Raw genomic sequence first — 23,028 nt, forward strand, 5'->3', positions numbered from 1 at the left:
GTCCCTGTTGAACTGAACATGCACTGACATGCAACTGAGTTAACTGATGTATTCTTTAGTTGTATTATGAGTTAATAATTAGTTTAACAACTCATCATTAGTCTATCTGCAGTTAGACTAACTACAACTAGTTTAACTAAGTTAAACTGAACACAACTCCATCAACTGTACCTCCAGTCCACTAAACTCAACTCACTTGAGTTCTAACTGAAGTCATGCATGCAACAACTCAACTGACTCATAAGAAAAACGAATTTCCTTCTGACAGCTGCATGTGCCACTTCCGTAGCTCAAACTGAAGTGCTCCAAGAGAATAAGATTAAGTTTATAGTCCAAATATTATTGTGAGATAATAATATTTGACTTTTCTATTTTTGACAGCCAGTCTAAAAATAGACTTGATCACTCACACTTTCATCAAAAATAGAAGTCCATCTATTTTTCCCAACTTGATCAATCATCCATAAACATAGACATGATCCATATGTCTAAAAATAGACATAGTCTAAAAATAGACTTGCGCCAAAAATAGCCTGCGGGCCCACTTAGTGAAGGCGACTCTTTTCACTAAGCTCCATCATCTTGTTGCAATCTCAACAGAGTATGATGACCCTCGATCACTGGAGGAACTCATTGGGAAGTTGAAGCACTTTTATGAGCAATCAAAGCGTAAGAAAAAATCTAAGTAGGGTTGGAAAGGGAATGACAAGATTAAAGGTAAATAACCATTGAAGCGAACAATACGTCAAGGTGCTGGTGAGAAATATAATGTTGTTCCTTACAAGAAATTTAATACAGTCGAGAAGGGACATGCATTAGGGGAATTTTGAGGTCTAAAATTTTCCTCCTAAGGAAATTATAAAATAATATTATATTACATCATCAAATTTTAGAGGGAAAAAAGGAAAAAATATTTTTTGAACTCATATTTTGAACTTATCTCCCTATTGGTTTACTCAAATTTCGAGCGGAAACACTCGTTGGATGAAAAATTTGATTCCTCATCCAAGGATTACCCATGTTGCATATCTTTGATGGACCCTACTACACGAAAAATGGGATTGCAATCATGTTTTTTCATGTATTTTTCATTTTTTGTGTAGCAGGGTCCATCAAAAGTATGCAACATGGGTACTCCTTGGATGAGGAATTAAATTTTTCATCAAATGAATACTGCAGCTCAAAATTTGAGTAAAACCTTAGGGATAAGTTGAAAATATGAGTTGAAAAAGTAGTTTTATTATTTTATTATTTTTTATTATTTTTACCTTTTTACTCCAAAATGGTGAATCATCCCCCATGGTGGACATCACCAACTTGAATCCTATTGGTTCTTATAAAGTTTATTTTGGTTGTACATTTTTCTTAGGAGGCCCATTTTAGACCTCAAAATTCCCCTAATGGCTCGTTGCCTGGAGAGCAGCATAATATAGGTGATGGTAGGAGACAATTGCAGTGTTGGATATGTGGCAAGGAGCATCTCAAGACAGATTGTTCATCGTATCAAGGTGGTAAGCCTAAGAACAATAGTTCTCATGAGGCAAAAACAATTGGGGATGTTTGGTAGAACATTCCTCGGACCTATGCAACATTGGATAATAGGTAGGCGGATCACCAGCCATCTATTATTGAGATGGAAGGTAAGCTTTGTGATCAAGTTGTTTTTATTTTGATTGACACTAGATCTATTTATAGTTATGTTAATCTTGACTTGGTGGATAAATGCGGTTTGAGAAAAGAAGTGCATGCAGAGTCTTGGTTGGTGCAGTTGGCTACAGGTACTAAGAAAATATTTCAATATCTTTGGGTAAGATCTTGTGCATTTGAGCTAAACGGTATGCCTACATCAATGCATTTGAATGTGCTTACATTGGGATCATACAATATGCTTTTGGGTATGGATTGGTTGAATCTTCACAGGACTAAGGTGGATTGTTATGAAAAAGCTATTGAGTGCTTGAATGAAAATGGAGAACAAAGAATCTTGAAGGGTAAGAAGAAGGCAACATAAGTTAGAATGGTTACAACTATGTAGGAAAAGCGTAGTCACAGGAAAGGGTGTGTATGCACGTTTCCAGTGATAAAGGTAAGGATGTTGAGGATGCAGAATTATTGAGGAGGTATTCAATTTTGCAGTAGTTTCAAGATGTATTTCCAACAGATATTTCAGAGTTACCACCTCACAGAGCAGTGCAATTTTCTACTGAGTTGGTGCCAAGGGCAACACCAACATCTAAGGAACCTTACAGGATTAGCTATCCCGAGTTAGTGGAATTGAAGTTACAGTTGAAACAAATGCTTGACAAAGGATACATTAGGCAAAGTGTATCACCATGGGGTGCACTAATGTTGTTTGTAAAGAAGAAGGATGATACTCTCTGGTTGTGTATTGATTAAAGGCAACTGAACAAGGTGACGATCAAGAACATGTATCTGTTGCCAAGAATTGATGACTTGTTTGATCAGTTGAAGGAAGAAACAATGGTATCAAAGATTGATTTGAGATTATGATGTCATCAAGTACACATCAATGAAGAGGACATTTAGAAGGCTTCTTTCCGAACTAGGTATGGGCATTATGAGTTTGTTGTGGTTCCTTTTGGTTTGACTAATGCTCCAGCTACTTTCATGTGTTTGATGAATACTGTGTTGCATCCTTATATGGAAAAGTTTGTGATTGTATTAATTGATGTTATATTGATATATTCTAAGAGTGAGGAAGAGCATGTCGAGAACTTAGCAGGAGTATTGAGATTGCTAAGACATCATCAATTGTACGCCAAGCTTAGTAAATGGAGTTTCTTTCAAAAAAAGGTACATTACTGGGGAAATGTTGTCTCCAAGGAACGCGTAGCAATGGATCCAGAAAAGATAAGAGCTATCATGGAATAGGAAACTTATAGAAATGTGGATGAGGTTAGATAATTCATGGGGTTAGCAAGTTATTACAAGAGGTTCATTAGGAAGTTCTCATGGGTTTTCTATCCTATTACATCATTGCATAGGAAAGGAAATAAATTTGAATGGACAGAGGAATGTGCGGCTAGTTTTGAGCAGTTGAAGCAGTTGCTTACAAATGCTCCAGGTCTAAAGATTATGGATCCGGATAAAGAGTTTTTGGTGTGTACAAATGCTTGCAAGAGAGGACTTGGTGGAGTCTTGATGCAAGAAGTACATGTAGCATGCTATGAATTAAGGAAACTAAATGAGCATAGGTAGAACTATGTGACGCATGATCTTGAGTTGGTAGTGATCATTCGTGCATTGAAGATGTGGAGGCACTATCTTCTTGGAAGGAGTTTTGTATTGATGAGTGATCACAGTGGGTTGAGATACTTATTTTACCAACTGAATCTGAATGTCAGGAAAGATAGATGGTTGGCCATGCTTAGTGAGTTTGACTTTGTGATTAGGTACATCAAGGGTAAGGAGAACAATGTTGCAGATGATCTTAGCAAGAGAGTGCAGGTAACTCATATAGAAGCTATGAGCTCATATGGGACATATTTACAGAATCAAATCTTATAGGCAAGACAACAAGATGACAGGTATAGGGAGCTTAGGCACAAGTTACAATAGTATAATACAAGCGAACATGATGTGGACTATCATCTCACAGCAGATGATTTGATCAAGTTTAGGGACATGACATATGTGTTGGACAACAATGAACGTAAGAATCTTATCTTGTGCGAATTCCATGTCAAGCCATATTCAGGTCAACCAGGATATCATAAGACATTGATAGTGGTTAAGAATTTCTACCATTGGTCAAACTTGAAGAAAGAGATAGCTAAGTTTGTCATAGGGTGTTTGGATTGTTAACAAGTAAAGGAATAGTGTAAGCATCCAAGTGGTTTACTACAATTGATTTTGATTCTAGAGTGGATATGGGAGATAATTTCCATGGATTACATCATATATTTTCCGAGGAAATCTAGACAACATGATTCCATCATGGTTGTGGTTGATAGGTTGACTAAGGTAGCTCACTTCATAGCGGTTAAGTATACTTATTCAGATAGTGAGGTAGCTCAGGTATTCATCAAGGAGATAGTGAGGTTGCTTGGTATCCATAGGAAGATTGTGTCAGAAAGATATGCTAAGTTTACTTCCAGGTTTTGGAAAGAATTTTTTGCAGGTTTGGGGATAAAGTTGGCCTTCAACACAACTTATAATCCGCAGAGTGATGGACAGGTAGATAGGGTCAATAGGATTCTGTAGGAAATATTGAGGATGTATGTTATGCACCAACAGAGGAGGTGGGAGGAGTATCTTACACTGGTTGAGTTTTTTGTATAGAAATGGGTTTCAAAAGCCACTGAGGATGATTCCGTCTAGGGCTCTTTATGGGCGGAGTTGTAATACTCCTATAAGCTAGAGTGATCTAGTGAACAAGGTATTGATAGGGCCAGACATGTTGGCAAAAATGGAACAAGAAATGCAGGTTATCAAGAAGAATATAAAGGTAGCACAAAATAGATAGAAGATTTATGCAGATATAAGGAGTTTCAGGTTTGGGAACATGTGTACTTGTGCGTCAAGCCTAAGAGGAGCTCCTTGAGAATTAGATCATGTGTGAAGTTAGCACCTCAATATTGCAGGCCTTTCAAGACCCTTGAGAGGATTGGAACTGTGGCCTACAGACTTGCACTGTTGCTGACAATGAAAGTCCATGATGTTTTCCATGTTTCAATGCTTAAAATATATGTGAAATATGTTGATCATGTGATTGATTGGTCTGTATTTTAGGTGGATCCAGAAGGATAATTCCAACTGAAACCTTAGTGCATTTTGCAATGGAAACAACTCATGCTTTGGAATAGAGTAATCAAGCAAGTTAAAGTGCAATGGAATCACTATTCAAGCATGAACATGAAGTATCAAGACAAAGATGATAGCGAAGTTCATCCCCTCCACTTGGCTACATCTCCGGACTCGCATCGAAAGGTCGAATCACTTTATTTTATTTCTTTAAAAGAGGTTGAATGTGTACAATGTTTTACAAAAAGGATTGAATCCCAAAAATTCTTTCTACTACCAAAGAGATTTCAAGGCCAACACACTGCATGCATTTTTCAATACCTCCAAAAACAACATCCTCTCTTGAGCTCTCAAGGCTCTCAAACAAAATCTTCTTCAACAATCCCTCTAACAAGACTCTCTTAAACAAGCTCTCCAAAAAATCTCAACAAGATTTTTCAAGAAAACTCCCTCAAAGAGTACATAAGAGAATTTACAACTTTTTGAGATCCATAAACAAAGGAGAGAATATCTCCTTAGATCCACATTCCAAGGAGAGAATAACTCTCTTGATCCATTAAAAGAGGAGCTTATGAGATTCTTAAGGAGAAAATCTCTTAGATCCACATATCAAGGACCTCATCCACATTTTTAAGGGAAACAATCCCATGAAAATCTCAACTTCCAATTTGAGATTAGGAAATTGTTTGTGAGGTGGATTCTCACACTTAATCAATTTATATTTTTTTTACAAAATTAAATGGGATACACTTGAGCACTTTGAACATTTTATGCATGATAAACTGTTGGAAAGATCCTCCTGGACCAGGGTGGGAAAGCCTGTTAATCAAGAGAGATTGAGGGTGACTTTTCTTCAGAAGCATGAGGATGATCCTTGTCTAGGGTGTCATTTTGAACCCATATTTTATTCTTTCTAGTGTGCAAGAAATCTATCCATTATATATGACACGTATCACATTTGAAGGGAATTCCTGTGTAATCCAAGAACTATCTATGAACAACCCCTTGACCTGATAGATAAGGTTTTGTTGTGCTATACAACAACCCCCCCATTTAATTTTTTTTCTTAATTTTATTCTAAGATGCTAAATAGGAAATAGGGTCCCTTTAGTTTGTAAAAAGAAATAAAACCTTTACATAGAAATCAATTTCTTTGTTTCTTGCTTTTTAAATAAAAGTGCTTCAAAAAACCCTCTAAAAACAACACACATCACAAATCACAATCGCTTAAGGTTAAGGAACATACAATCCGTATAATATTGTTGCGATCTGAAAGTCTCAATCGTAGAGCTTCTTAAGCAAATCATTGACAAACATGCGATGTGATAAAGCGATCGCATATCGCCTATCACATCGCAGATTCCAAGTGATAGGTTTAACAGAACATTGAAACTTTGCGATGCGATAAGATTCTCGCATCTCGCATATTGCCGAAAACCAAAAGAAGCCACACCTGAAAACTTGCAATGCGATAAGATTCTCGCATCTCGCATATTGCAATCCTAGTGGAAATAAGTGATAATCACCTCGGGGATGCGCGATGCGATGTTAAAATATAATAAAGTGGTTTAATGATAATACGGAGAAAACATGATGCAAGTGGTTAAATAAATATTTTCCCAACTCTATGTGCTAGGTCATCACTGATCGCAATTGCAGAAATTCGAAATACTCTTAGAACATGGCGCTTACACCTCCCAACTTGCGATATGCGATGGCTCTTAGAATATTAAAATAATATATATTGAAATTGCTCATCGCAAAATCGAAAAATTTACGACACACATTCTAATTAGGCCTTAAGAAAACTGCGATGCGATCTATTTATTGAACATTTAAGTTTCACATCATTGAATACGGAAAAGCATTAAGAACAATAATGACTTCAGTCCTTCAAGATTTCGTCTTTCGTGTTAATATTATTTCATAATACGAAATCTTTCGCACCAAATGCTCCTGCCCTCATTTTCGACTGTACTATTATCACCACTATTTGTTCAAGCATTAGCCACTCTAAAAGTTTTAGTTTATCACTATTCTCTGTTTCATATAATTGCAGTTTGAATCTGGAAGTATGTAGCCAACTAAAATGTCAAATAAATCCTGAAAGACGAAAGCTTCCCCTGCAGTAGCCGAAGGATCAAAAAAATTTGTGTTGATCTCAGATACGACATGCCAATACTGTGGGAAAATTTCATCGGAAGGCATATATAATATGTTGGAAAAGGAAAATCTTAAGGTCACTGAAGAACAGGCAACAACCTATGGACATGCGGAATCTGAGAACACACTTGGTGATTTAGCCGACTCTTTTCTTCATAGAATAGCGGCCCGACCAAAGATTTTTCCATACAATGACATGGTAAAATGGGTAGTTGAGGGCATCAATATAACAGATAGGACACTATTCATAGCCGACGGAAGAATGTTTGGATCCTTCAAGCCTAAAGACTTGAAGAAAATGTATCATTTTCCAGAGCCTCAGAAGTACTACAACAAATCATTCCTTGAAGCTTTCTCGAAGGAAAACGAAATAGAGTCGGACCCCATCAAACAATGGAGGCACTTCCCTAACAAACACAAGCACGAATCATCCGGTATGTATTCTATGGACTCTCTAGCGTCTCCATATTGTTATGCTGCCACAATGATGTGTAGACTATTTGGAAGCCCCAATTCTGCTAATTTTTCCATTGAAATGGTTCCATTAAGGCAGCATTGAATTCTTTTGTGATGGATTGGGCTACTATCCTATCAGACAAAATGGCCGTCCAAATACTTGATTATAGGAAAAATAGGTTTGTGACCACTCGAGTTGTTCCCCCATTCTATATGAGTGCCTACATAGTCGATACCATTTGTTTCAATTCCGATTTTCCCATCATGGGATGGAAATGGACTATTCAGGACCCAACCCCTATCCATATTTACCATAAATACCTATGGCAAAAACAATATAAGAAGCATTTTTACAAAATTTGTCATGGCTTCATCCTACCCATTCATCAGGCCATTTTTAATAGACTAGCCCCTTGACTGTCCGAGGAAGCTAGCATCGATTTAACTTCAATTGGTAGTTGGTTTGGGGAAGAGATGTTTACATACATTAGGGTTTTTGGTAGCATTACCGACCTGCATGTCCTCCCTCTATATGTCCCAGATAAATTATTGCCTAGGGAAATAGCCTGTCAGACAGTTGAAAAAGGGCTTACAAAAAATCTCAAAGATGCCAAGAAATAGTTATGGCCTGCCTTTCCAGTTCGCTGCGGCATCTATTCATTGCATGATTATAAGCACACCCAAATTGAAGCCGAGAAAATAGGGGGTTTGAACCTAGCAGTTATTCCCAAAAGGCAGTATGACGTGAATAATGTTGCTTATAATTTCACTACTCAGGTAAAAGTTAAACAATTCATCCATGAGAAAGATGAATTCGATGACTTCTTCAGATCAACCGAGATGTTCTCACAAGTACACCACCTGGAAAAGATTAAGATGGAACCAAGGAAAATGGATCAATTCATCCAATACAGGACGCAAAGGCTTCAGACAGTACCACTGGACTTATTGAATATTGCACCAATCATCTAGCAAACAATGCAAAGCACAGAGCAGGAGAAAACTTCTGAGGCAGCCGAGACAAGCGAGAAGGAAATTGAACAGTTGGACACAAATGTTCACATTGATCCGATATTGATCAAAGAATGGGAACAGTTTGATCAACGGATTAAAGGTTAGAGTAATACCCAAAATGTTATCGCACCAGAATCTTCCTTAAAACAACAACCCATCATTCATGAGCCTATGATTAATAGACTATCCAGCATGGACTCACCTCTAAAAGAAATTTAGGTAATCCCTGAGTATCCTTCATCAGAGATTACACTCAACATAGAAGAAATTCCACCGTTGGATGTGTTTTATAGCCCTAAACATAGAGTTGTAGTCAAAAGGCAGCGAAAAAAGAGAAAGATAGATCAAGTATCAGTGGCAGTTCCTCAAAATAAATCCATGAATATCATTTGGAGAGACTCAGAAGTTAATCCCTATGAGGACTTGACCAAATTATCTCAGTTTGTAGGAGAATATACAACTACCACGATTGATAAAGCAACCGAGGATTAAACAACTGGAAGAATAGTTAAGGGTGGAAAAACAAAGGATTGATTGGTAAGATATTGAAAGACAACAACACTTATCTCAGGAATTCGAACAACTGAAACTGACACATCATGAAGAGATCAAACCTAATGATGAGCAAATAAAGCAACTACAACTCTCAATGGATAAATTTAAAGACAATCCCAAAATTGAAGAGTTTATAAAGGAAGCCTTAGAAATAAATAATTTCTTGTCTCAACAGCTAACCCAACTCTGCCAAAAGATATCTCTCATTCATCCACTATGTATCGAAACAAGCATGCTGATAGATAAAGCAGTCAAGTCCAGGTTGGAATTCAAGGACGCAGATGACAAGATTATAGATTACATCTCTTCGCAGAACACAGGAAAGTGAAGGGCTACTAAATCACCAATAATTGAAGAATCTCACAAAGAGATATTATTTTCAGAATGGGAGACACAACTGATCAAAGAAGAAAGAGAAACTTCCAGGGCCAGGGCAGTGAGGAATAATATCATTGAACTGATAAATGATAACTTACACAGTGCCAATTTAATTTTTGAGTGTTCCCCAGAAAACCTTCCAAAGGAAAGGTGTTGGAAAAACAATGGAAGCAAGATTTGAATACTAGGGAGGAGCAAATCAAAAAATTAAAAAGTCTCAATTGGGATGCACATTGGTTCTACTTGGTCAAACTGCATAGTCAACAAATGACAATCAAATGTCTTGCTGATGCAGTGTACACAGGTTAGTTGCATGCTAGGATGAGTCATCCACCAGAAGTCCAAACTATGCTCGAGATTTGTCAATTAAAGCCGTAGGAGGAATGATAGATGCGATGCATCTTTTTAGAGTTATTGCAATTCTATTTTTATCATGAAATCCCATATTTTGAGAGAGGCTGTTCCAACCACTTTAAGCAATTTTTATGAACAATTTGTTTTATTTTTACTATAAAGACCCTTTCATGTCATTTTAGAAAGGGTCCTGAAATTGTATTAAATTAGATTTAAGAAGATAGCACTTCTGCACTTCTGGATTTATTTTTGTAGAAGACAAGGATCAAGGTTCAAACTTGTTATAAAGGAGAATTCAAGAGGACTTGCATTTCTGTATCTTTTTGGAGTTTTCAGAAATAAGAAGAACGAACCAGACTGTTATTCTCGTAGCAGGATTCAAATACATATGGTACTTTTATCAAATGTCTTTTTGTTACATGTTATGCAAATAAACAGTCTTTTGATTCGATGTTGTTATTATATGTGAATGTTCATACAGTTCTGCATTACATCACTTTTGAGTAAGTTGGAATTGGTATTCTATAAGCACATATGCTGACAATTGATGTTATTATGAGATGCGATATGTTTTATATCACTTTGTGATCATCATTCATGCTTAACTTTCTGTAGTCAAGTGATTGATCTTTATTAACATTCGATTACCAGGAATAATTATAAATCGCATTGATATTGCATTACCCGGCTTATTTAGATATAGATTTATTTGTATATTTTCATAAATTTGCAACTCAAACTATCTATCATCTCATTATATACTTAAAACACTCATTCATCAAAACATATTTGATTGGGAAACTGGTCCCATATTATCCAGTCGGAGCCACCATCCCAAATGGAAAAGGAACTGTATTAGGGGCCAGGCTGAGTGGTTATCCCTAATGTTGGTGCAACGATTTTAGAGGCATCAAAATTTTTGGCACTAAAAGGAGGGTCTGAATATGAATGGCAAGTAAATCTAAATCTACAGGCCATTCTAAGACTAAAACTCCCTCACCATCACCTCCAACTTCTCCTTCGCATTCTAAATCTCCTATTCCCAAGCGAGAAGTTGAAAAGAAAAATACAGAACCCACTACTGAAATCCTAAACAAGCCAGACATTACTCCTTCTGAAACCCCAGAAGTACAATCTTTGATCCACAAATTGCAGGGGATTCCAATTTCTCAAGAAGATTTAGTTATCCCAAGGCAGTGTCACTTCCCAATATATCCCATCACAGGCGTTAACTAGAGCAAAGAGTGAAAAACTTGGAATCCCACCAGTTGAATTCCCTCTGCCAAGTCAAAAAAGGGCTAGGAAGACACCATGAGATTCCAACAGTGACGTTCTTTCATCATCATCCATACAATTGCAAGGTCACACACCTGCTTCCGAACTCCAGATCGTAGTCCACACAGGGACAGGAGCTTCAACATCCTCTACCCAATCACTTTCAACCACTTCTTCACCCTCTTCTACTAATAGCTCAATAATGGCACATAATCAACCTCAACCAAGGCCATGGACCAATCCAAGAGCTGTTACAATGCCTGCACCTTTGACACAATTGCCAGCTCATCCAGAAAAATGGTTACCTAAATTCAACCCTGATAATGGCCTGTTAGCAGAAGAACATATAAATAATTTCATGTTGTCCATTAATTTGAATGGAGTAACAGAAGAGGATGCAGTTGTAAGGTTATTCCCATATACATTACAAGGAGCAGCTGGATCATGGTACTTCTCGTTACCATCAGGCTCGATTAATAGCTGGGATGCTTTTCAAGAGCAATTTTTAACTAAATTTGGAGACGATAGGTCTACAACAACTTTGATAAATGACCTCTCCAATTTGAAAGCCAAACCCAAAGAACCCATTAAGGACTTCAACTCACATTTCAATAAGTTATTGAATAAAATACCTACGACATCCAAGCCTAGTGAAGAGGTTCGAAATGAATGGTACATTTCTACGCTACCTTCAAACACAACCATCTTTGTTGATAGAGTTGCCAAACCAACATTAGCAGAAAATATGAAAGAAGCAATAGCTGTTGAAAAACATATCTTGGCCTTAGAAAAGAAAAATGCACTAGAGGAAAGAAAATCCAAGAAAGTAACCTTTAGAGATGAATCAAAGAAGAAAGTAACCAAAGATCCATATGACATGGAAGGCTTGCAAAAAGTTCTTAAAACTATGTCCAATGAAATGGTAGAGATTAAAAATTAGGTAGCTGAAACCTCATCAAAAAGAACATTTAGGAATTTTAAAAGAAATTAGGCAACTGATCCTAAACCACCAAATGCTATATCAAATGCAGAATCTAATTTAGATGATGATGAAGAAGAAGATATAGCTTTATCAACTGATGAAACAGAGGAAGAAGAAACAATTGAATGTCATGGAATGTGGGACTTTATTTTACCCAACTCTGATAATGAAAGTGAACAGGAAGCCTTACCAGTAAACACTAGAAGTAAGAGTATTATAGAACCTAATCAGTCAACTCAAAAGAAGAAAAACTCAAATCTTGTTACTAAAGAGAAAGCTCCCGCGAAGAAAACTCCAATTTCATCTCCTCAAACAAAACCATCTTCGTCTAATCCTCCATCATCATCAAAGACTCTAGTAGTTTCAGATTCCATGGATTATAACATAGTTGAAGATATGAAGAAGACTCGAGCAAACATTTCTCTGCATGAACTTAGCAAGCTCAAACATCAACAAAAGTTGTTTCTTAAGGAATTAAATGCAATACCTTCTTCTCCTCTTCCAACTAGTGTATTATCCAAGGCTGCCAAAGGATCAGGTAAGCCACCATCTGATAAGGTGGATGCTACCGATGCCATTTTAATGGGAGATAGATCAAATTCTCATACTCCTCCTTTTCTTTTGACTTATGAGATCTACAATAGAAACTTGCATAACTGCTTGATTGATTCAGGGGCTTCATCAAATATAATGCCAGCATCAGTTTGCTCCAAATTAAATATTGAACCCTAGAAGTCTGTAGTTCATATTGTTCAGTTAGATCGGACTAAGGTTCAAGTTTTAGGAGAAATAAATTCAGTTACTATTAGACTATCTGTTGATCCAAGGGTTGTTCAAATAATTGATATATTGATTGCTGACATCCCTGAGTTTTATGGTTTAATTCTTAGCAGAGATTGGTCTGAAAAACTCCATGGTTATATTTCAACGGATTGGTCTCACATGTGGCTTCCTTATAATGGGAAGCCAAATCAAATCAGAATCGACTGTGAAAAGCATTTCACTCACACAGTAACTGAATTTGAAGAAGAAAATGAACCAATAGCCTTCAATAATAATATTCTTGGTAACTATTCAGCTGAATCATTTTTTGGGAACTTCAATGCTCAGTGATCTGAAAATGGAATGTACTTGTTTAAGGGTGCAAGGTATCCATTTCCAATAATTTCAACTGTGAGCTAGACACTCCAAATGACCTCTAAAAATGTATAAACTTCTTATTTCTTATACAGAGATAGACTGTAGGGGCATTCACCGGACATGTCACCTCTAAAAAGAGGATGAGTTCCAGAGGCTACCTGGCCCTCTACAGGCTCTGCCTAAAGAAATAACAAAGTAAACACTTAGAAGTCTTTGACATACACATACTTGAAGGTTAAGGTCTTGCAGAATAAGACAAGTAACTTTCTGTAGCTAAATAAGTGATTATGTGAGTATGCAAGTTATATTTATTTGTTGTTTAATACTTTATATCAGTTTTTTTTAGCATATCATCTTCAGCAAATAAAGACATCAAAATGATAAAGCAGTTCACCCCCCCTCTGGGCTACATTTGTTGGACCAAACCTCTCCAACTAGGCTTGTCCTCTTGTATTAAAATTGCTACAAAGGCTAATAAAATAATATGGGTGTCTCAAAGGACAGATCTGACTGTAAATACAGAATCAGAAGATAGGAATTAGCCAAACATGCTCTTTCCCAAACACTAAACAGTGAATTTTGTACCTTATACAGTACTTTCCCCAATTGGCCCTAGTGGCCCTTTAAACTTGCATGGAGAATTTCGAGGTGAATATGACCTCAATTGGTTCTGAAACCTCTGCCATTAGACTCAGAAGGTCGAAAATAGTAGACATAGGCTTTTGAATCACCAAAAACGGATGAACAGAGCCCCCAAACAGCTCAATCCCTGAAATGGCCCTGGTGGCCCTGAAAGCTTCCCTGAAGCTAAACAGTGAGAAGAATGTCTCAGAAGGCAAAAAAAGCTGTAGAAATGGATTCAGAATGCTGAAAACCTTCAGAAATGACCTTCGTTCCACATTCACTGGCTGCACAATTCCCAATGCAGCTCCCAAACTGGTTTGGCCCTAGTGGCTCCTGGAACTTCCACGAAGAAAAAACACCTGCAAATGACCTCAGATGGCTATAAGACCTACACCAATGGCTTCTGAAGGTCAAAAATACCCAAAATAAAAATAAAAAAAAATCGTCCAAAACCGACTTTCCTAGCCAAAGTTATGGCCATTTAAAGTTTCTCCAGTTTTCCCCTAGAAAAACTCCAGCTAACTTTAGTTAACTCCAGTTAGCTCCGCCAATTATGGCAGGTCCGCCAAATTTGGTGCTCCTACCAAAATTCCGCCAACTTAACTGCAGTTACATTTAATGTTTGGTGGTTGCCTCGGATTTCGTGCCAGGCAGAATATTCCTTTTCTAATTTTTTTTTTGAAAAATTAAAATTTCTAATGTTATGGACAAATTCTTCTTTTTGCCATAACTTCCTCATACGGCGACCGTTTTTCGAACCGTTTGCGGTGCCAGAATCGGGAAAACGAGCACTTTCAAGTCATTCAACTTTGAACCAGTTCTAAGCACTTTAAATTTTGACCATTTTACGACACTTGGTCCTGAGCTCCTGATCACACCTCCCAAATGAGAAGGCTTTTGGTCCCCAAAAGCTCACTGAATTTCTGAACTGAACTGTACAACACTTGAGGAACAGAAATATCCTCTTCCATTCAGCCAAAAGAGTATATTGATGCCAAAATGTCCTGCCTTATCAACTGTCGTCATGGTGAATGTCGCTGCATAAACCAAGTACTCGTCGAGTCCCGACCAAGCTTGTTCGCCAGACAAACTGAAAGTTTGCAGAAATTAGCAATGAAAATTGCTGATATATGAGATGAAATATTCTCCTGAACATGTGCGCTTGCCAGCTGTCACGATGCCCATCCATGGCACCTTCGCTCCAGAAGAAGCGCTGCCTCCCAAATGAGAAGGCTTTTACAAAGATGAAACACCTCATCATTTCTCCTCTTTACAATCTTGGAGATCAAATTAACTTTTTCCAAGTCAATATTACATTACATGCATGGTTAAAAACAAAGTAATCAACCCTTCAAGCTAATCACACATACATGTATAAAATACAAGTAAATCATCATGATCCCTGTGCTCATGCATATCATTCTCATGCATGTAGTTTATCCTTCAACTTTCTCTTAAGTACAATCATAAGTACAATATCCTCGATCACATGTACATGTACTTTCAAAGCTGAAATGAATATAATGTTCGCTGCAATAGAGTGAGTCTCATACTCAGCTTTTCCATCCTGCAACTTGCATTCCCTTAACCAAGAAATGCATTCAATCAAAAGACATGCAACTTTAATTGGATAAGAATTCTAACCATTTCTTACCAATCCATTTCAAAGGCGCTTCCTTTAACTGCACATCAATATCAACATGTGTATCATCCTGACACATATCAATGATGGAAACTTCCTTCCCATTCTTGCCATACTCTTTCTCCAGTTTCTTCAACTTTTGGGGAAGCATTGTTGGATTCAGAGTCCAACACCTTTCAACAGTATGTCCATGCTTATGGCAATAAGTGCAACACATGTTCATCTTCTTGACAGCATGATTTGCATTGTTCAATGGAACTTTGGCTTCTTGCCTCCTTTCCTTCAAAAGTTTCCTGCATGTTGCCATTCTTTTCCAACATCTAGAAACACTATGGTTAAACAAACCACAAAAAGAACATGCAACTCTTTTCCAATGCTTGTGTGGAAATTTTCCATGCTTTACATGATCAAAGGAAATATGATTGAAACCAGATTTATACCTTTCCCTTTCACCTTCATTAACTTCATGAGGAGATGAATCAAACGAAGAAGAAGCTCCTTTTGGAACACCATGAATCCCTTCAATGGTTTTAGAGCTTTCACAATTCTCTTGTTCAAGTGCATGCTTATGCACACCTTCTTCCTGCAAGGTATGTTTCAAACTATTGCATTCATCAAGGATACAACCTTTACAACCTTGAGATAGAGAACCTGAAATGAAACTCCTGCTAGGAACTGTTTCAATTGCCTTCATGGCTGCTTTAGAACTTTCTCCACAAGATTTTCCATAGCCAAGACCCAAATTCTTAGGCCTTACCTCAACCATTATTGGCTCAACTATACCCTGTGCATGTTTGCCCAATCCTTTTCCTTCATATCCCATTTTGGACATCAACTTGGACCCTATGCCTCTGGTATGTTTCTCAAAAGAACCAACATAAACATTCTTATCAGAATTTGAAGACAAACTAGAATTATTTACCTCTTCTTCAAACTGATACTTGGCTAAGGCTTCTTTGTCAACAAGGAGTTGTGTCTCCAACTCATGCATCATTTCCAGCTTCATGTTTGTAATATGAATTTGGCCTTCCATTTCCTGCAATTGGTTAGAAAGAAACTGCTTCTCTTCCCTCATGGAATTCAACTGCTCTTGAATTCTAGAGCTCTTTCTTTCATCCTCATACATTTCTCTCACCATATTCATCATGATGAAAAATTCTTGCTTCAAGCCTTCATCAAAGAATCTTGTGAAGGAGGACGATTTTGAGAACTCACTTATGGAAGTTGTCATTATAGAAATGAACAAAAGAGCTTCAGCAAACTCAAACAAAAAGTAGTAAAGCAGTCAATCTTCAACACTGCTTAAGACACCTTTCAAGCTACACAATCAAGCTAGTGATGTCAGTCAAGCAAACTAGTGCTCTGATACCTTCTGATCTGAAAATGGAATGTACTTGTTTAAGGGTGCAAGGTATCCATTTCCAATAATTTCAACTGTGAGCTAGACACTCCAAATGACCTCTAAAAATGTATAAACTTCTTATTTCTTATACAGAGATAGACTGTAGGGGCATTCACCGGACATGTCACCTCTAAAAAGAGGATGAGTTCCAGAGGCTACCTGGCCCTCTACAGGCTCTGCCTAAAGAAATAACAAAGTAAACACTTAGAAGTCTTTGACATACACATACTTGAAGGTTAAGGTCTTGCGGAATAAGACAAGTAACTTTCTGTAGCTGAATAAGTGATTATGTGAGTATGCAAGTTATATTTATTTGCTGTTTAATACTTTATAGCAGTTTTTTTTAGCATATCATCTTCAGCAAATAAAGACATCAAAATGATAAAGCAGTTCACCCCCCCCTCTGGGCTACATCTGCTGGACCAAACCTCTCCAACTAGGCTTGTCCTCTTGTATTAAAATTGCTACAAAGGCTAATACAAGAATATTGGTGTCTCAAAGGACAAATCTGACTGTAAATACATAATCAGAAGATAGGAATTATCCAAACATGCTCTTTCCCAAACACTAAACAGTGAATTTTGTACCTTATACAGTACTTTCCCCAATTGGCCCTAGTGGCCCTTTAAACTTGCATGGAGAATTTCGAGGTGAATATGACCTCAATTGGTTCTTAAACCTCTGCCATTAGACTCATAAGGTCGAAAATAGCAGACATAGGCTTTTGAATCACCAAAAACGGATGAACAGAGCCCCCAAACAGCTCAATCCCTGAAATGGCCCTTGTGGCCCTGAAAGCTTCCCTGAAGCTAAACAATGAGAAGAATGTCTCAGAAGGAAAAAAAAGCTGTAGAAATGGATTCAGAATGCTGAAAACCTTTAGAAATGACCTTCGTTCCACATTCACTGGCTGCACAATTCCCAATGCAACTCCCAAACTGGTTTGGCCCTAGTGGCTCCTGGAACTTCCACGAAGCAAAAAAAAAAAAAAAAAACCTGCAAATGACCTCAGATGGCTGTAAGATCTGCACCAATGGCTTCAGAAGGTCAAAAATACCCAAAATAAAAAAAAAAATCATCCAAAACCGACTTTCCTAGCCAAAGTTATGGCCATTTAAAGTTTCTCCAGTTTTCCCCTAGAAAAACTCCAGCTAACTTTAGTTAACTCCAGTTAGCTCCGCAAATTATGGCGGGTCCGCCAAATTTGGCGCTCCTACCAAAATTACGCCAACTTAACTGCAATTACATTTAATGTTTGGTGGTTGCCTTGGATTTCGTGCAAGGCAGAATATTCTTTTTTTAATTTTTTTTTGAAAAATTAAAATTTCTAATGTTATGGACAAATTCTTCTTTTTGCCATAACTTCCTCATACGGCGACCGTTTTTCGAACCGTTTGCGGCGCCGGAATCGGGAAAACGAGCAATTTCCAGTCATTCAACTTTGAACTAGTTCTAAGTACTTTAAATTTTGACCATTTTACGACACTTGGTCCTGAGCTCTTGATCACTCAGTAATCACCTTTCTCAGCTAGTAATGTCACCTCACAAGTTGAAAAATTTTCACAGACCGATACTTCTAAGTGTGTTAATATTGTAGATAAACATGTAAATAAGCCTCTATTTTTTATTTTTTAACAAGGACGGTTAATGTATTTATTGCCAAAAGTGGAGAAAGCTCCTATTACAATCGATAGTAGCTTTTAAAAACTGAGCAATGAGAATGAGCTGATGGTAGTCCCTTCTCCTATGATTATATTCAAAAGTTATGTGAATTCTTTGGCTATTCTTGTTTTCTGTCTTACATTTTATCTCTGGGAGAGCAAATTCTGCGACATTTTCCTTATGCTTTGCTTTTTGCTGTTCCTAAGGTTTGTCGTTCCTTAATCCGAATTGGATCCTTAAACCCTCTTAAACTTACCCAAAATCTATAAAGAAACTCATGCCGAAGTTCAAAGTCTTTTAGATATCGAGCTTATCAGAAATAACCTCTGAATAATGGTAATTTGCAGCCAACACGAAGCAACGAGGACCTTTGGTCAAAGCGCTTGACCGTTGGCCCATGGAGACTGTGCATGGCGCAAAAATGGTAGTTGGGAAGCTCAAACCCAGAAACGGAGGCTAATCGTGCATCGCTGGGAAAAACCCCTCGAGAAGGAAAAAGCCTCGAGCGCTCAGTCACAAGGGGAAATTGAAAAACCGTGGGAAAAGCGCTAAAATGACAGGCGGGTCCTGTGCTCCAAAACCGGCGGAATATCGAAGGCATTTTGGGCGGTAAGTGGATTTGTCAGAGGACCAAGCGATGCCATACGTTGAATGATGTGTGTCCGGCGGATGAGAGAGAAAACCGCTCTCATCGCAGGCTAACAATCAAGAAAGTCAGCCACACGATAAGAGCAATGACTGTAGGATTTGGAGGCCCTAGATCTAACGGTGGAGATTGTACCCGATGGATGACCGGGCCCGAGGGAGAAATAAGCTACGACGCATAAATATTTGAAGTCTGACATGGACGATGAGTTGGCAGAGATTTGTGTTTTGCGGGAAACCCCTTGGAGTAAATGGAAGTAACGATCGTTTCAAATGATCGAGTGTTTCCAGTGAACCTGACACTTATCCATTACGGAATAGGTGGCCACTTCCCTGTGAGGTGTGATGCAGTGATTGTAACAGCCGAAAGAAGGGATTCAAATGGACAGAGGCAGGGAACGAGAGACTTGAAAGCGGAAACGAACAGTCAGGAAGCAGATGGCTTAAAGCCACAAACAGACAGAGATAAGAAAAACGGGAATGCACAAAGAGGACAAAAGAAGAGAGGAGAGTGGATAGAAGGAAAGGCGGAATACACGGAGAGTCTTTGGAGTCACTCAGAGGTCGAGTGAAAAGCCAGGGTACTCAATTGACAACAACATATTATTTTTGAAGTTGCTTGGAGGTTGTGCGACTCACAGAGGCATGCAAAGGCTGAGAGAAAGAGCTTAGAAAAGCCAAAGAGCTCAATTGATAGTAGCATATTGTTGTTGATGTTTCTTGGAGGTCGAGCAACTCACAGAGGCATGGAAAGGCTGAGAGAAAGAGCTTAGAAAAGCCAGAGAGCTCAATTGATAGCAGCATATTGTTGTTGAAGTTGCTTGGAGGTCGAGCGACTCACAGAGGCATGCAAAGGTCTAGAGAAAGAGCTTAGAAAAGCTAGAGAGCTCAATTGACAGTAGCATATTGTTGTTGAAGTTGCTTGGAGGTCGAGCGACTCACAAAGGCCTGCAAAGGCCGAGAGAAAGAGCTTAGAGAAGCCAGAGTAGAGAGCCAAGAGCCATAGCCAGAGCCAAGAGCCAGAGCGAGCACCAGAAGTGAGAGCTAAGAGCCAGAACTAGAGCCCAAGCCAAAGAGCCAGAGCCAGAGTCTGAGCCAAGAGCCAGAGAAAGAGCCAGAGCCAAAGCCAAGAGCTAGAGCTAGAAAACCGAAGAGCTCCAAGAGCCAAGGGATAAGATGGTGTTCTGAGCCCAATGTCCCTATGTAAAACATTGGAGTTGAGTGGGGAACTTGTAAAAGAACTGTTGCCATAATCCCAGAGAGCCTAATCGAGTTGATTAGAGCTCAAGGAGACGTAGCCCAAGATATCAGGGTGAAATCCATATTATATTGTTGTCTTATGTGTTTGTTTTTACTACTGCTCTAACTACTGTTATATGCATTTATATATCAGTTTAAGTACCTTCCCATATCAACACAAACAACAGATTTTAAAGTAAATAATCAGCTGAAAACAAATACAAGCATACACCCATATTTTCAAGCAAGTCTTAATTCCGCATTTGTTAATCATTAAGACTTGGGGAAATTTAAAGCTTTGGAAGTGGGAGAGGTTCTTGTAAGTTAGACAAGAATCCTCAGAGCCCCATTTTCATATCAGGTGGTATCAGAGCTTAAGATTGATTAATCCCACCTTCAAAGAAAGTTGTATCAGAATGCTTGATTGACAGGGCAAAGATTGCTTGTGTGAAAGGTGTTTGGACAGTCAAGGATTGATTACCTCATCGATTGTATGCTTGGTTGCAGATTGACTATTGTTTGAGTTTGCAGAGGTGAAGGGAAAGCTATTGATAGCTCAGTCCAGGAAGGACAAGAACGAAGAAGGGTTGAAGGCATTCTTCTATCCCAAAAGACCTCAAAGCAACCCTTGAAGCACAAGAGGTTTGTTGCAAAAGGTTGCTTGAGTAAGCTCGTTAATAATCTTATTTGAAGTTCTTTTGTGCATTTTGAAAATAACAACTTCTACAAGTGAGTTCTCAAATTCTTCTTTCTTCACAAGTTCCTTTGATGGAGACATGAAGCAAGACTTGTCCACCATGATGGATATGGTGAGAGAAATGTATGAGGATGGAAGAAAGAGCAACATACTTAAAGAGCAGTTGAATTTCGTGGAGGAAGAGAAGCAGATGCTTTCTGACAAATTGCAGGAAATGGAGAGGCAACTTCATATTGCAAGTATGAACCTGAAAAGGATGCATGAGTTGGAGTCACAACTCTTTGTTTCCAAAGAAGCCTTGGCCAAGTGTCAGCTTGAAGAAGAGGTAAACCATTCCAGTTTGTCTTCAAATTCTTCTAAGAATGCTTATATTGGTTCTTTTGAAAAACATACTAGAGGCATACGTTCCAAGCTAATGTCCCAGAAGATCTATGAAGGAAAGGGCATGGAAAAGCATGCACAAGGTATTGTGGAACCAATAATGGTTGAGGAAAGGCCTAAGTATTTGGGTCTTGGTTATGGACAGTATTATGGAGGGAGTTCCAAAGATTCCATGAAGGCCATTGAAACAGTTCCCAAAGGGAGTTTCATTGCAGGTCCTCTACCTCAAAAGTGTGAGGATTGTATTTAGGAGGAATGCAATAGCTCGAAACATCATTCGCATGATGCAGGTGTTCAGAAGCACATACTTGAACCAGAGCGTTGTGGAAACTCTGACAGCCTTGAAGAAAGTGATAGTGTTCCAAAGGGAGCTACTTTTTCATTTGTCTCGCCTCCTCATGAAGGCAATAAAGGTGAAAGAGGCAGGTATAAATCTAGTTATAAACAGATTCCTTTTGATTTTGTAAAGCATGGAGAAATAATTGCATGTTCCTTTTGTGGTTTGGATAACCATTATGTTTCTAGATGTTGGAAGAGGATGGCCACACATAAGAAACTTTTGAAGGAAAAGAAGCAAGCAACCAAAGGTCCACAGGACAAGGCAAATTATGCTGTCAAAAGGATGCACGTGTTGCACTTACTGCCATAAGCAAGGGCATCTTGTTGAAGGGTGTTGGACTTTGAATCTAGCATTACTTCCACCAAAGCTGAAGGAGAAGGTGGAAAAAGAAAATGGCAGGGATGGAAATAAAGATTCCATGGTTGATGTGGTTTAGGATGATTCACATATTGATGCTGACGTGCAAACAAATGAGGGACCTTTGAAATGGATTGGTAAGAAATGCTTAGAATTCTTATCCAATCAAGGCTGCATGTCTAGTGATGCATCTATTTTCATTTCTTTGTGGAATAAATTCAAGCTGCAGGATCTTACCAAAATGGTAAATAGAAAGAAGTCGAGTAGGAAACTCACTTTATTGCTACAACAATATGTTCATTTCAGCTTTGAAAGTACAGTGCACTTAAGAGAAAGTTGAAAGATGGAATGCATGCATGAGCATGAGATGCATGTAATGTTGGCTTGGGAGAAGTTAACTTGGTCTCCAAAATGGAGATAATGATGAAGTGTTTCATCTCTTGGAAAAGAGTCCTAAAGGTATTTTTCCTACATGCTTGACTCGAAGGGTCATTTGTTGTAAAGGCATGTTTTATTGGCTTGTTATCTAGTTAATCATTTGTATGCAGATATAAGACATGGAAGGGTTCATAAGATGTGAAATCTGTTTCTTTGTTGAAGCAGGAGTTAGCCCATGCAGTTGTTGTCTGTATGCCTGCTGTTGTTAACAATTGTTGTTGGCAGCTTTTCAAATAGGTACAAATGAAAGTTTTGTGGAGCAGATGTACTTCACATTCGTTTGAGCCACCTTGGATCAAGGATCAAGGCAAAGAAGTTCAAACTACCTTCTGTAAACTTCACAATAGAAGTTCTGCATGAAGTCAAGGAGGAAAATAGTTCTTCCCAAGATGACCAACCCATCCAAGAAGGGAAGTGGTTAGAGATTGTGGTTCAGAGGCACTATGCAAAGGCAAGTGTAGGGAGGTTGAAAGAAGAGGGTGTTGTTACTATCATTACTGCTCAGATCAGTATATCAGTC

This window comes from Pinus tabuliformis, chromosome 3_1 (genome assembly GCF_031772625.1).
Source record: "Pinus tabuliformis cultivar Carrire ecotype Pingquan chromosome 3_1, CPIR1, whole genome shotgun sequence".
Lineage (NCBI taxonomy): Eukaryota > Viridiplantae > Streptophyta > Pinopsida > Pinales > Pinaceae > Pinus > Pinus tabuliformis.